At 43.6% G+C, this 11,650-nt stretch overlaps 1 long non-coding RNA gene across 1 annotated transcript; it reads left to right on the top strand.

Annotated features, from left to right (window-relative positions):
- The first annotated feature begins 475 nt into the window (after positions 1–475).
- On the top strand, positions 476–9,835 carry LOC308457586. The gene is made up of 3 exons (XR_013977019.1): positions 476–709; positions 6,401–6,466; positions 9,823–9,835. It is a non-coding gene; the product is annotated as an uncharacterized lncRNA (long non-coding RNA).
- The last annotated feature ends 1,815 nt before the right edge of the window (positions 9,836–11,650 follow it).

The raw sequence follows: 11,650 nt of genomic DNA, 5'->3' as shown, positions 1-11,650 counted from the left end.
GGTAATGATAATGACATTGTCTGCCTGTGGGGAATTGACGTCACAGAACTAAGCAACCCAGGGAGAGCCTGTGTGAGAGAAACAGAAAAAAGTGCAGAGGGGACTCACTGACTCAAATGATGCACTCTAGGAGGATGTTACTATGGTGCTGCTGATGGGGAAAAAACAATAATTTAGTACCTTTTTGGAGAAGCAAACATTCTGAACTACAGGCACAGCAGACAATTAGATACCATGCCTAGGTGTCTCCATTTTGCCACTTTGTCAGTTGCCCGACTAAGGTCTTTGGCCTTAATCATCAATATGTAAAATTTAGAAGGAAAGGGACCACAGGTTCTGCTACGGGGATGTGAAAAAAACCAGGTGTGTGGGGGGGGGGGGACCATTGCTTAAGATCCTAGAGAACCAATACCAGTCAGCACAGAATATATTAGTGTAGATGAACACATAATCTGATGGCCTAGTGTATGATCCTAAAGTTTAGAACTTGCATAGGTTCTAGTGGTGAAGACTTTCCTGCCCCCACCCCCCACTAAAAACTCCTGGGTGGAAGGAAAGAAATAAAAAGAACATACTAATGTGAAAGGTGAATTTCAGGTATTTCTGATCCCTAACTGATGATGGGCAACTTTGACCTACAAAACTGTCTCTGGAAATGCTACCTCTGCACCAGCACGTCTGCCATGCCTCCACTCTGCCTAAGGACAAGGTAGGCAGGAGTTCACTATTCCAAGTTACAATTTACGTATCTGTGAAATGTTCTAAGCTCAGATGTTCTCCCACCCAAAATAGAACAGTAGCTAATCATTTGTAGTGTGTGTGTGTGTGTGTGTGTGTGAGAGAGAGAGAGAGAGAGAGAGAGAAACAGAGAGGAGCAGCGTTTTTAAAAGAATAACAGTAATTTGAAGAAACCTGGGTGTGGCTATTTTGTTTCCTTGTCTTGTAACTGCGTACATATAAGCTCTTCTCTTTGTATATTGATTTACTATAAATACACAGCTTCATTTGTATGTGTGCTTACAGACATTTAATTTAGAAAGAGGCTCCGTCACTATTGCTGTAGCAAAGCCAAAGCATGCCTAAACTAATTAAAGCTAAGTTTGTACACTGATTACAGCTTTGCATAAGATGCATTCCTGTGCTCAGGTTCTTGTTTGATACGGGGATGCTTTGCCTTGACTCTTAGCTTTATGTGACAGTACATGAAGCAAATACTCCTTTCCTAATGCTCCAGGATTTTGTGGGAAATTAAGAGTGTTGCTACTGCCTGCTACTCTCCACCACTATTTCGATATAAACCCACTCTGTCAGCTTGGAACTGTCCCTGGCTACTGGGATATATCTGCCAGATCTTCTTCATTCCAGAATGCCATTTTTGCCTTGTTGGATTTTGCATCCCTCTCTTTCTTGAGGAAGCCTAGAACTTTGTTATGTCTTGCAACAATGGTCGCCCAGTGAGCTTCAGCACTAACCAAACATGTGATGACATTTCCCCCCGCCTAACAATCTACTCACGACACCACACTGGCTTTCTGTGCACCTCCTTTCCATTTTTTGGCTCCATTCCAATGATTACGTATGTGGAAGTCAGCTCCACTGAGCGGGGACTGAATCCCAACTAACATGCATAAGAATGTCCTGCACATATGTGTGCAGGGCAACACTATGCAAACACAATCTCCTGATAAAATGCAATGCATTACTGGGATTCTCAAGCAGCGGTTCCCAACTGCTAAGTACTGCAGACCCCCAGTTTTGCAAAAGCCAATCCAAGGACCCCCTACTGCTGAAAAGGTTGATATCTCTAAGGTAGTCTTTTTATGTGAATGGTGCCATGGTGCCCTCTGGGGTCCATGAACCACCAATTGGGAACCACTGTGATTCTTGGGTTGGCTGTATTGTGCTGGGGATGATTTTGTATACTGTTAGCTGCTTCCTAGTCAGTAAATCAGACAATGAGCTCCAATAGATCAGGACCCTTTTTCTTGTCCTTTTGCAAGCTTCCCTTGCAAAAGAGTTGTTTGTATTTCCTTCCTTCCTTCCTTCCTTCCTTCCATTTAAAGTTATTCTATGCCTCTAAATATTATGTACATAAAACTGAAAGCTCGCATCTCTTTTAAGACTGCAGTCTATGACAGTTGTAAGTGGATGTAACTTCCAGATGTTTAGTATTCTGAATTACATGCAGGAACAGAACAGTGCTATTTGCAATCCACTTGGTTCTCCATTTGGCAATTGCTATTTATTCCTTTTGCCACTTGTGTGGCAATGCCATTGAGTTTAGAGCAGACTCTTTATGCAATAGAGCTACTATGTTGGAAAAACCACAATGGCCCCTGGCATTTATGCAATCGAGAGTGATCTTCAGCTACTGGCAAAATGCCTAAAATAGGTTTTCCACACTGCTGCGACAAGTCCATACACTTGCACTGATGATGTACAGTAAAGCTTTTCATACTACTTTGGTCGTCCAATGAGTAGTATGTACGGATGCATAGTATATGGATGTTGGAGTCCTGGAATGTGGGGGAGTCTTCATACAATCAGTTTATAGTGCAACCTTTTTTGATGCATGGGATCTAGACTAGCTTTTTGGCTCCACATCTGGCCCCAATGCGTGGGCCAACTTTGTCAGGTGGGTGGGGCAACCCACCTGTCAATCAGGTCATGCCATTATGATGGTTGTCCCGCCTACCTGTCACAACCCCTTGCACAGTGTTCTCAAGTGCATATTCATGGAGGATATGGTACCAATGGCTACCAGTCATTATTGAGAGGCAGTGTGCCTCCGAATATAGGCTGCGGGAAACCAGGAGTGGGAGAGGGCTATTATCTTCTTTTCCAGCTTGTGAGCTTCCCATAGGCATCTGTTTGGCCCCTGTGGGAAACAAAATGGTGGATTAAATGGCTCTTTTCCCTATTCAAGCAGACTTATTCGTTTCTTAAAGCCAAATGGATCAGACCCCAAGTGTTTTGAAATGACTTGCATAGATTAATGAGTGCAGCCGGTGTTGGTATTAAATCAATGACAATATAATAAGATTTTTCCTAACAGTTATTCTAGGGGGGATTTTTTTTTGTTTTAAAAAAAGGTTACAGTAATATATTTTCTAAGTATATTCATCTTTTTTTATTTAATTCTAAATATATTCTCCCAATTTGTGAGGGTTTAATCACTGCACAGAGTGCATTCAATTTTATCCATCCTCTTAAAAATAAGAGCCTTTTTTGAGCTGGAAACCTTTCAAACGTGCTTTCCCAAGATCCGTTTGGAACTCATCCATCTTTCCTCTGACAATTCACCTAGCAAATATTTGCCCGTGTTAATTGTAGATAACCAAAATGCCGTTAGTGTTTACTCTAATGATACATCATTTCTGAATTATAATTGGACAGCATTACTATGGAAATTCTCCTTGAGGCAGCATCCATCTACAAGCCAAGTTTGTTCATTACTATCAGTCTTCTGAAAAGTTCAGTTAGCTGCAGCATATAGGCAAAAACCTCAAAATGTTTAAATTAACATTAAAAAAGAGTTCATCTCCACATTCATTTAGAAACCTTTGAGTATCATTCCTTATGATTTTCATTCCTCGGGGGCCTTTTTTCCTTGCAGTGCTATCAACAAATCCCCGCGACGGGGTGAGCTCCAGCTGCTCGGTCCCTTCTCCTTTCAACCTATCAGTTCAAAAGCACGTCAAAGTGCAAGTAGATAAATAGGTACCACTACGGCGGGAAGGTAAACGGTGTTTCTGTGCACTGCTCTGGTTCGCCAGAAGCGGCTTAGTCATCCTGGCCACATGACCCAGAAGCTGTACGCCGGCTCCCTCAGCCAATAAAACGAGATGAGCACCGCAACCCCAGAGTCGTCCATGACTGAACCTAATGGTCAGGATCCCTTTACCTTTACTTAAAGAAAGGATACAGATTCTTTTTTTTTAAGAATATTTTTTTATTAACCGACCAATCACATCAAATCAAACCAGATTACATAAATTCCAAATTACACAGCCGAATTTTACATTTTTGTTGGGGGTACCCATATTTCAAGTTCCGAAGGGGATCCAATAAACTTCTTGCTTCTTACTGCTGTTTTAATGTCCACAAATCTAACCTTATGATGTTCACAGTACTATCCAGTCCTTTCTTATTGTTTTTCCACATCTCTTGTTGTTATTTTCATATATTTTTCCTTTCTCTTTGTGACCTCTGATAGTCTCCGCAAGCTGGTTAGAACAGTTTGTAATCCTGCGTGGATATTATTTTTTTTATCCAGTAGCCATATCCAGACGTTTTCCATATAACATCACTTCCATACATCAAACAGTCTTAGCGTCATTAATCTTCACCAATCTGCCTCCTTTCTCAAAACCTCTGAGGAGATTCACTAGGAATGCAGTCTAAAAACAAGTCCGTTCTTCCTCCCGGCTATAAATCCTTTTGCAAGATGGCGACTCCGAATTAATTGCTGCGCCATTCCCAAAAGCTCTTATTGCTTCTCGATCTCCATAAAGCATACTTTTGGTTAAAGTTTATCTCCCCACAGACCTAGAAAGGATACAGATTCAATTGGATTCAAAAACATTGCCATGTGCAGGTAGTTCTACAGAGGTGGTGTGGTTTGGTTTGGTCAATCAGCAAATTTCAACATGCTGACACACATTCACAGATTGTCCCTGGCAAAACTAGCTGGTATGAAGTTAGAACGTATGAAAAGTCCTGCTGGATCAGGCCAAAAGCCCATCTGATCCTTCTAGTCCAGCATCCTGTTCTCACAATGTTCTCACAATGGCCAACTAGATGCGTATAGGAAGCAGGACCAACAATTGGTATTCAGAGACATATTGCCTCCAACAGTGGACAGCCTTATCCTCCATCTTTGTGTAATCCTCTTTTATGGGCATCAAATTGGTGGCAATCACTTTATCAGCACCTTGATCCATGCTCACACAGGTGAAGCAAGGAATGCCTATTTAAATGAACCACAATGTTTGGGTGTGAGATCAGATTAGGGGCATTATGGGATTTAAATGGCAGCTCTCAGGTCCAGCTGCTCAGCACTGATTGGAATGCAAACAAAGGAAGACTTGACAGGATGTTGCATACTGACACCATGCGCTTAGGTTGGCCTTGGAGATGTGCATTGCTCAATCCCAGGCTGCTTTACAAAAGAAAAGAAAAGCACTTGCCAGTTGGACCTGCCTCTGTAAAGGTGCCTTTTCAAGCAGCTCCCACTCCACAGACTTGCAAGAACAGACATGGTGAAGAATGATGTTGAAGGAGCCACCATGGACAGAGCTTTCGGATCACCACATTGCATCATTTTAGAAAAAACACTTTTCAGTGCCCCTGGCTCACATATTCACTGAGGGATGAGACACTGACTCGAGTTATGCACATGCATGAGTGAGTCAGCTCTGTTCTTGCACTAGTGTGAGAGGAAAGCCAAAAGGATGCAAAGCCTTTGCGGGGAGGGGGATCATAAACTGTTGGAGTGCTGGATGTTGAAGCTCAGGCACTCTCACTGCAAAACTAGCAACAGTTGCTGCACGGATCATTTTTTAAAAGTCAAATCAGTTTCACTTCCCTGAATGTGATTGCCTCATCTGCTTCTCCTTCAAATTACCCAGATTGTTCTTGCATCATCTCTACAACATCTCCCAGTTCTCTGTTTTCTTCAGTCCTTTTTCCCATCTCTCTCTCTCTCTCTGAAATGCCGCAGGCTATGAATAATCTAAATCTAGTGACAGAGCTTTCTGTCACTTCCTCAAGCAGAATAACTTTCTAACACTGTATTTGAAACTGTCTGCTGGTAGAATATTTTCAATCTGTTTTCCAAAGTGCAAATATGGGAAGGGGAAGGGGTGGCAGTGAGGAATAATGCCAAAATGTGCTGCTCTCTCGCTCTTGCTCTCAATTGGTCTATTGATTCTCTGTTATTCACATAGAGGGTGGTACATGGCTTCTACTTGCCTTAGGCAAGCTGCCGTTTTTCTGTTTTTCATGCCATTTTCATTGCACCCCATTGAGGATACTTGGAAATCAACCAGTATATTTAGTATTTAGCCACCTGTTTCCAAGCCTCTTCCTATATAATTTAGGTAATGAGCATAGATATTTATTTCTGAGCTCCTAGAGGCATGTGGCTGTATTTTGGATGCTTATCTAACAAGAAAAAAGCACGGGCGTTTGGTCTGAAACCCCTAACAAGGCACATGACCATACATAGGCTGCATACACATGACATTTTACTCCAGAATCAATGGGGACCCAGTGTTATTTGTGGGTTTTGTTTTTTTAAATGTAGCCCACATACAACCGAGATCTATTGCATATTTTTTTTGCCATTGTAAAGCAATTTTTGGGAATCTGCTTTCATTTATACTACATTACCATACAGTGTGCCCATTTGAAAACAGATGTAGTGCTGTGTGTGTCTATGCACACCTTCCCAATGATGTTGTGGGTGAGCATATACCAAGATCGCAATCACCATTTCCTTCTTCATTCACCTGGGGCATGTGCAGAGGAAGAGGCGTGGACAACCTAAGCAAGGGGAGGGTCTTCAGATGTGTATCAAGTGAAAACCAGCAACAAGAAGGTACCAAGGGAAGTTGGTGGGGGGTGTGATAAGGAGAAAAGTGGTGGTGCCACCAAATTTTGTAGGGTTTTGTAGGGACTTTTAGAAATTGTTTTGTGGGCTAGATAAGGCCCGTTGACTGATGGCTAGCTATCCCTGGAACAATGGAATGAGTTGTCTTTCAATGTAGCTTGCACTGTTTTTTAAAAAGTGACTAAATTCACTGCTTGGGGAGTGGGAGAGCGTGATGGATTGCCCATCTTTCATGGATGGCTAGGAAGCATCTTTTCACCAACATGTCACTTTTTCTCCAATATAACCCAAGACCCGTGATGGGCTTTCACTTGCCAGCATCTTTGTAATATATTATGAATGCGGTTTCATATATAAAACACATTCTGCAACATAATTTACCATGACCCAACTGCCTGAACACAGAACATTCATTTCTGCCCCAGTAGGAATACAGGACAAACGATGGAGCCAACACACAGCACTGCATGAATAAATGGGACACAACTTTATTAACTACATTTCCAGTTGGTTCAGAGTAGAAGTAACTAACATAGTGCCCTCCAGGTGTTGTTGGACAATAACTTCCATCATCCCTAATCACTGGCAATCCTGGCTAGGGCTGATGGAGTACAACAGCATCTGGGGGGCACAGCATTGACCACCCCTGGGTATGGGGGAAGGCACCTTGACCTGCCTAGGCCAACAGTCAGGAGCCAGCCTGCCCGATAGCCAAAACTGGCTGCAAGGAAACCTGGAAGGAAGAATATTCCCCCTCTCTACTGCCTTGGTCAGACCACACCTGGAGTACTGTGTCCAGTTCTGGGTGCCACAATTTAAGAAGGATGTTAACAAGCTGGAATTTGTTCAGAGGAGGGTAACCAAGATGATTAGGCATTTGGAAACCAAGCTTTAGGAATGTTTGAGGGAATTTTGTATATTTAGCCTGGTAAAGGGGAGACTAAGAGGAGAGATGATAGCCACCTTCAAATATCTGAAGGGCTGTCACATGGAGGATGGTGCAAGCTTGTTTTCTGCTGCTCTAGAGGGTAAGATCCAAACCAATGAATTCAAATCAGAAGAAAGGAGATCCCAACCAAACAAGAACTTTCTGACAGTAAGAGCTGTTTGACTCCCATGAGAGGTGGTGGGGTCTCCTTCCTTGGAGTGCTTTAAGCATAGGTTGGATGGCCATCTGTCCACGAATGCTTTAGTTGAGATTCCTGCATTGCAGGGCATTGGACTAGATGACTCTCAGGGTCCCTTCCAACTGTACAGTTCTATGATTCTATGGATGCTGTAACATTACCACGTGGAAATGAAATTCAAGTGTCTGTCCAATTACTTCTGTGTGCAGAATGTGGAATGAGGGTCACCTTGTCCTTCACCTCAAGCAGGGAAATGTCTTGAGCCTTTTAAGATACACCAGCTAAAATTGGGCAAGATGCCCACTGTAGCTTTTATATGACACAGGCAATTTTAGGCTCTTGACAACTCCTGATGAAAATGCAACACAGAGAGTTCAGAGAGTGATTCACTGACTATTTATAATGGTCGGTGAATTGCCAGACAGATAATGCCCCCTATTTTGTCACAGTTTAACCACAGTTTAGCAATTTGCAAGTAGAAATTCACAATTTCCCAGTTAACTCTTCCACGGATGAACCTTCATTTTCCATATATTTATATATCTGTCACCATTTCACTGCACCATGAAGCACCACGGGTTGCAATGCAGACACCCCTTCAGGAAAGAAAGTGCCCAGGGGCATCTTGATTCTGCCCCCATGCTTCTTCCAGAGATACCTCTTTAACTCAAAGGCAGAGATGGGGAATCTGTGGGCCTCCCAATGTTGTTGGACTACAGCTCCAATCAACCCCAGCTAGCATGACCAATAGTCAGGGATGATGGGAGCTGTAGTCCAACAGAAGCTCAAGGCCTGTAAGTTCCCCATTCCTGCCCAAAGGAGTGGTTCCACAGATGCCACTGAAAGGCATGGGCATAGGTGCCATCCATCCATCCATCCATCCATCTATATAGATTGAAACTGGGGAGAGCACACACTGTACATGCTTTTTTTACAGCATACAAGAGGCCAGGTACCCGTCCTAAGGAATTTACAATTCAAAATTCAACATGGAGTTGGAGAGTAAGGAGAGGCAGGAGCAGTGCTTTTTTTCTTAAAAAAATGTTTAGGGGTACTCTCATTTTCCTACTCATATTGAAATACTGCCCCACAATGAGGCCAAACGTAGATTCACAAAATGTTTAGGGGTATGTGTCCCCCCACATCCCCCCAGAAAAAAGGACTGGGCAGGAGTAAATAGGGGAAGAAGGTACAAACTGCATCAGCTGCAGATACTCAAGCCTGGTTACAGTAGTAGTAGTAGTAGTAGAAGAAGAAGAAGAAGAAGAAGAAGAAGAAGAAAAAGAGTTTGGATTTGATATCCCACTTTATCACTACCCGAAGGAGTCTCAAAGTGGCTAACATTCTCCTATCCCTTCCTCCCTCACAACAAACACTCTGTGAGGTGAGTGGGGCTGAGAGACTTCAAAGAAGTGTGACTGGCCCAAGGTCACCCAGCAGCTGCATGTGGAGGAGTGGAGACGCGAACCCGGTTCCCCAGGTTACGAGACTACCGCTCTTAACCACTACACCACACTGGCTCTAGTAGGCCAGGGATGTCCAGCTTCCAAGAGACTGCGATGTACTACCACTAAGAAAAACCTGGCAGTGATCTACCCACTGTATTGACCAAAGTTGTAGAGCTTTTGCTTCTTCTTTTCGGGGGGGGGGGCAATCGATCAGGATCACACAATCAACCAGGATCGACCAGGGACCTACCGCAATAGACAAGCAGATTGCGATTGACCTGTTGGACATCCCTGCAGTAGGGCATAGGAACTAGGGGCTCGTACCAAAGTCTGAATGAAAGAAGTGGGTTTTGAGGAGGGATTTGGCAGTCTGTGAGGGAGGTCATATTATGCAGGTGTTCTAGGAGAACTTTTGAAGCACCCTGTGAATCCCTGATCTGTTGGTGCAGAACTTGGGTAGACTGAACACAACACACACATTTGTGACCCGGCTGGGCCATGTGCTGGGATGGAAGTGCTCACTCGCAATTGGCAGGCTCTTTGGCAGTTGTTTGACAACATCTGGTAGTAGACCCTACTGGACTCTCTATTCCCTCTCACAAATTTACTTCTTCTTTTTACCCCAATTTGTCAGAGCAGTCGTGAAGGTGGTGAGTCTGTGAAGTGGCTACAGGACCCCCAGATGCCACACCCACTGGCCTTCTGTGTCCTGTGATTCCAGGCTCAGTGATGGTAAGGAGTAGCCATTGTCAGGCCTAGCTCTTTCTTCACAAAGGACTGTGTGGAGCTATAGCACTGAAAACCATTCCTGGGACAGAGCTCTGGTAAGCTTTGGCAACTCTGTTCATCAGCAAATTGCAAACAGCAAACCATAAGAGTGTTCCTATTTATAAGTGACCTGGGAGAATGATTCCCTGCTAACATGACCCAAGACTAAAGGAATGGAAGAAGATCCAAAAACAGGGAGATGACTGCATCCGTGGGTATCTGACACACTTCATCCAATTGCTTAACAAACCTTACTAGACAACAAATTAAAACACAAAGCGGACTCTGCAGTCTGGTGGTGATATCTGAGAGCATGCGTTTAAACTTCTTTCTTCGCTGACCATGCACGATTAACCTTGTGAATTTGGAGTTCGGGCAGCACAAGTTGTTGAACAAAAAGTTCAGTTGCTCATGAATAATTTGTTTTTCTAATGCACACGCGGAGGCAATTGTTCAACACAAGCCTTTTTGTGTTGAAGCCATCTGTGACTCACGGCATCACTGAGAATGATGTGAGTTCTTTATGTGGGAGCAACCATACGTGAAGATGCCTGGAAATGTCAGGCATAAGGCCACCTTTAGGGAAATGATCCGGATTGAATGGCAATAGTAAATTCTTTAAAATTTACCACTAAAAAACCAATCACTTGTGTGTTTTATTATGGTCAATTGACCAATAAACAAAATACAAATTTGCAGCCTCGTTGGAATCAGTTATGAATGATTAACACTGGCAAACTAGGAACTAACAGTCATAGCAGGTCTGAGAGTTACGATATTTTACCACTTGTTTGGTAATAAATTTAAGGTCAGAGAAGCTGCTCAAAAGGGTCCCTAAGGAAGGGCAAAGAAACTTCCTCATAAGAGGATAAATTATACATTCTCTAAGCCCTTGAGATTGTTTCTGAATGATTACAATGCCACCACCTATCCATGAAGAGATCTTTGCCAAATTTCCTGTCTAGGATCTTAAAGGGGGTCATGGGCTGGTTGGAGGCACCAGCTAGGGAACCCCCAAGGGAACCCCCAGAGGAAGAAGGCTCAGAGCCAGGGGACTGGTGGTGGGATGACCATGAGTAATCAGAGGGAGAAGAGGGAGCAGACTGGGAGGAGGAAATGGCAGAAGCTGAAGAGACAAGTGGGATTAGTGAGTAGGAATAAGCTGGGGCAGAGAGCAGTCCTGATTCATAGGCTGGAGAGGAGGGGGACAAGGAGACAGAGAGGAGGCAGGCAACGGAAGAATCTAGGGAGTCTCTCTGCCTAGCTGAAACCAGCTCGCCTCCCCCCGATCTCCCAGAACATGCAGAGAAGAGATTGGTTGTGTGCAGGCACAGGCTCCGATTGCTTGGAAAAACCATGGAAAGGAGGGGACTTAGGCAGCTGTGGGAAGGCCTTCAGGCCTCATGACTGCCTCATTGGGGCAAGATATATAGTGCGATCACTGTACTGCTTTGGTTTCTTGAATAAAGAGTTAACTTCACTGACACTGGTGTTTTTATTGCTGACGTACTTTGACCTTAGTGGGTGAAATATGGAAATGGACTGGACTGAAAACCCTGCTCTTCTATAAGAAAATTTACACGTGGCATTCATATGCCAGAGGCAGTCCAAGTCAGGCCTAGAGACTGTGGTGTACATAGTTCATTAGCTGACATAGGCAGCTCTTTGCACATCTATATTTTTTGTTCTCTATT

This window comes from Podarcis pityusensis (genome assembly GCF_964106645.2).
Source record: "Podarcis pityusensis genome assembly, chromosome: 10".
Classification (NCBI taxonomy): Eukaryota; Metazoa; Chordata; class Lepidosauria; order Squamata; family Lacertidae; genus Podarcis; species Podarcis pityusensis.
This window is presented reverse-complemented; position numbering and strand designations above follow the sequence as displayed.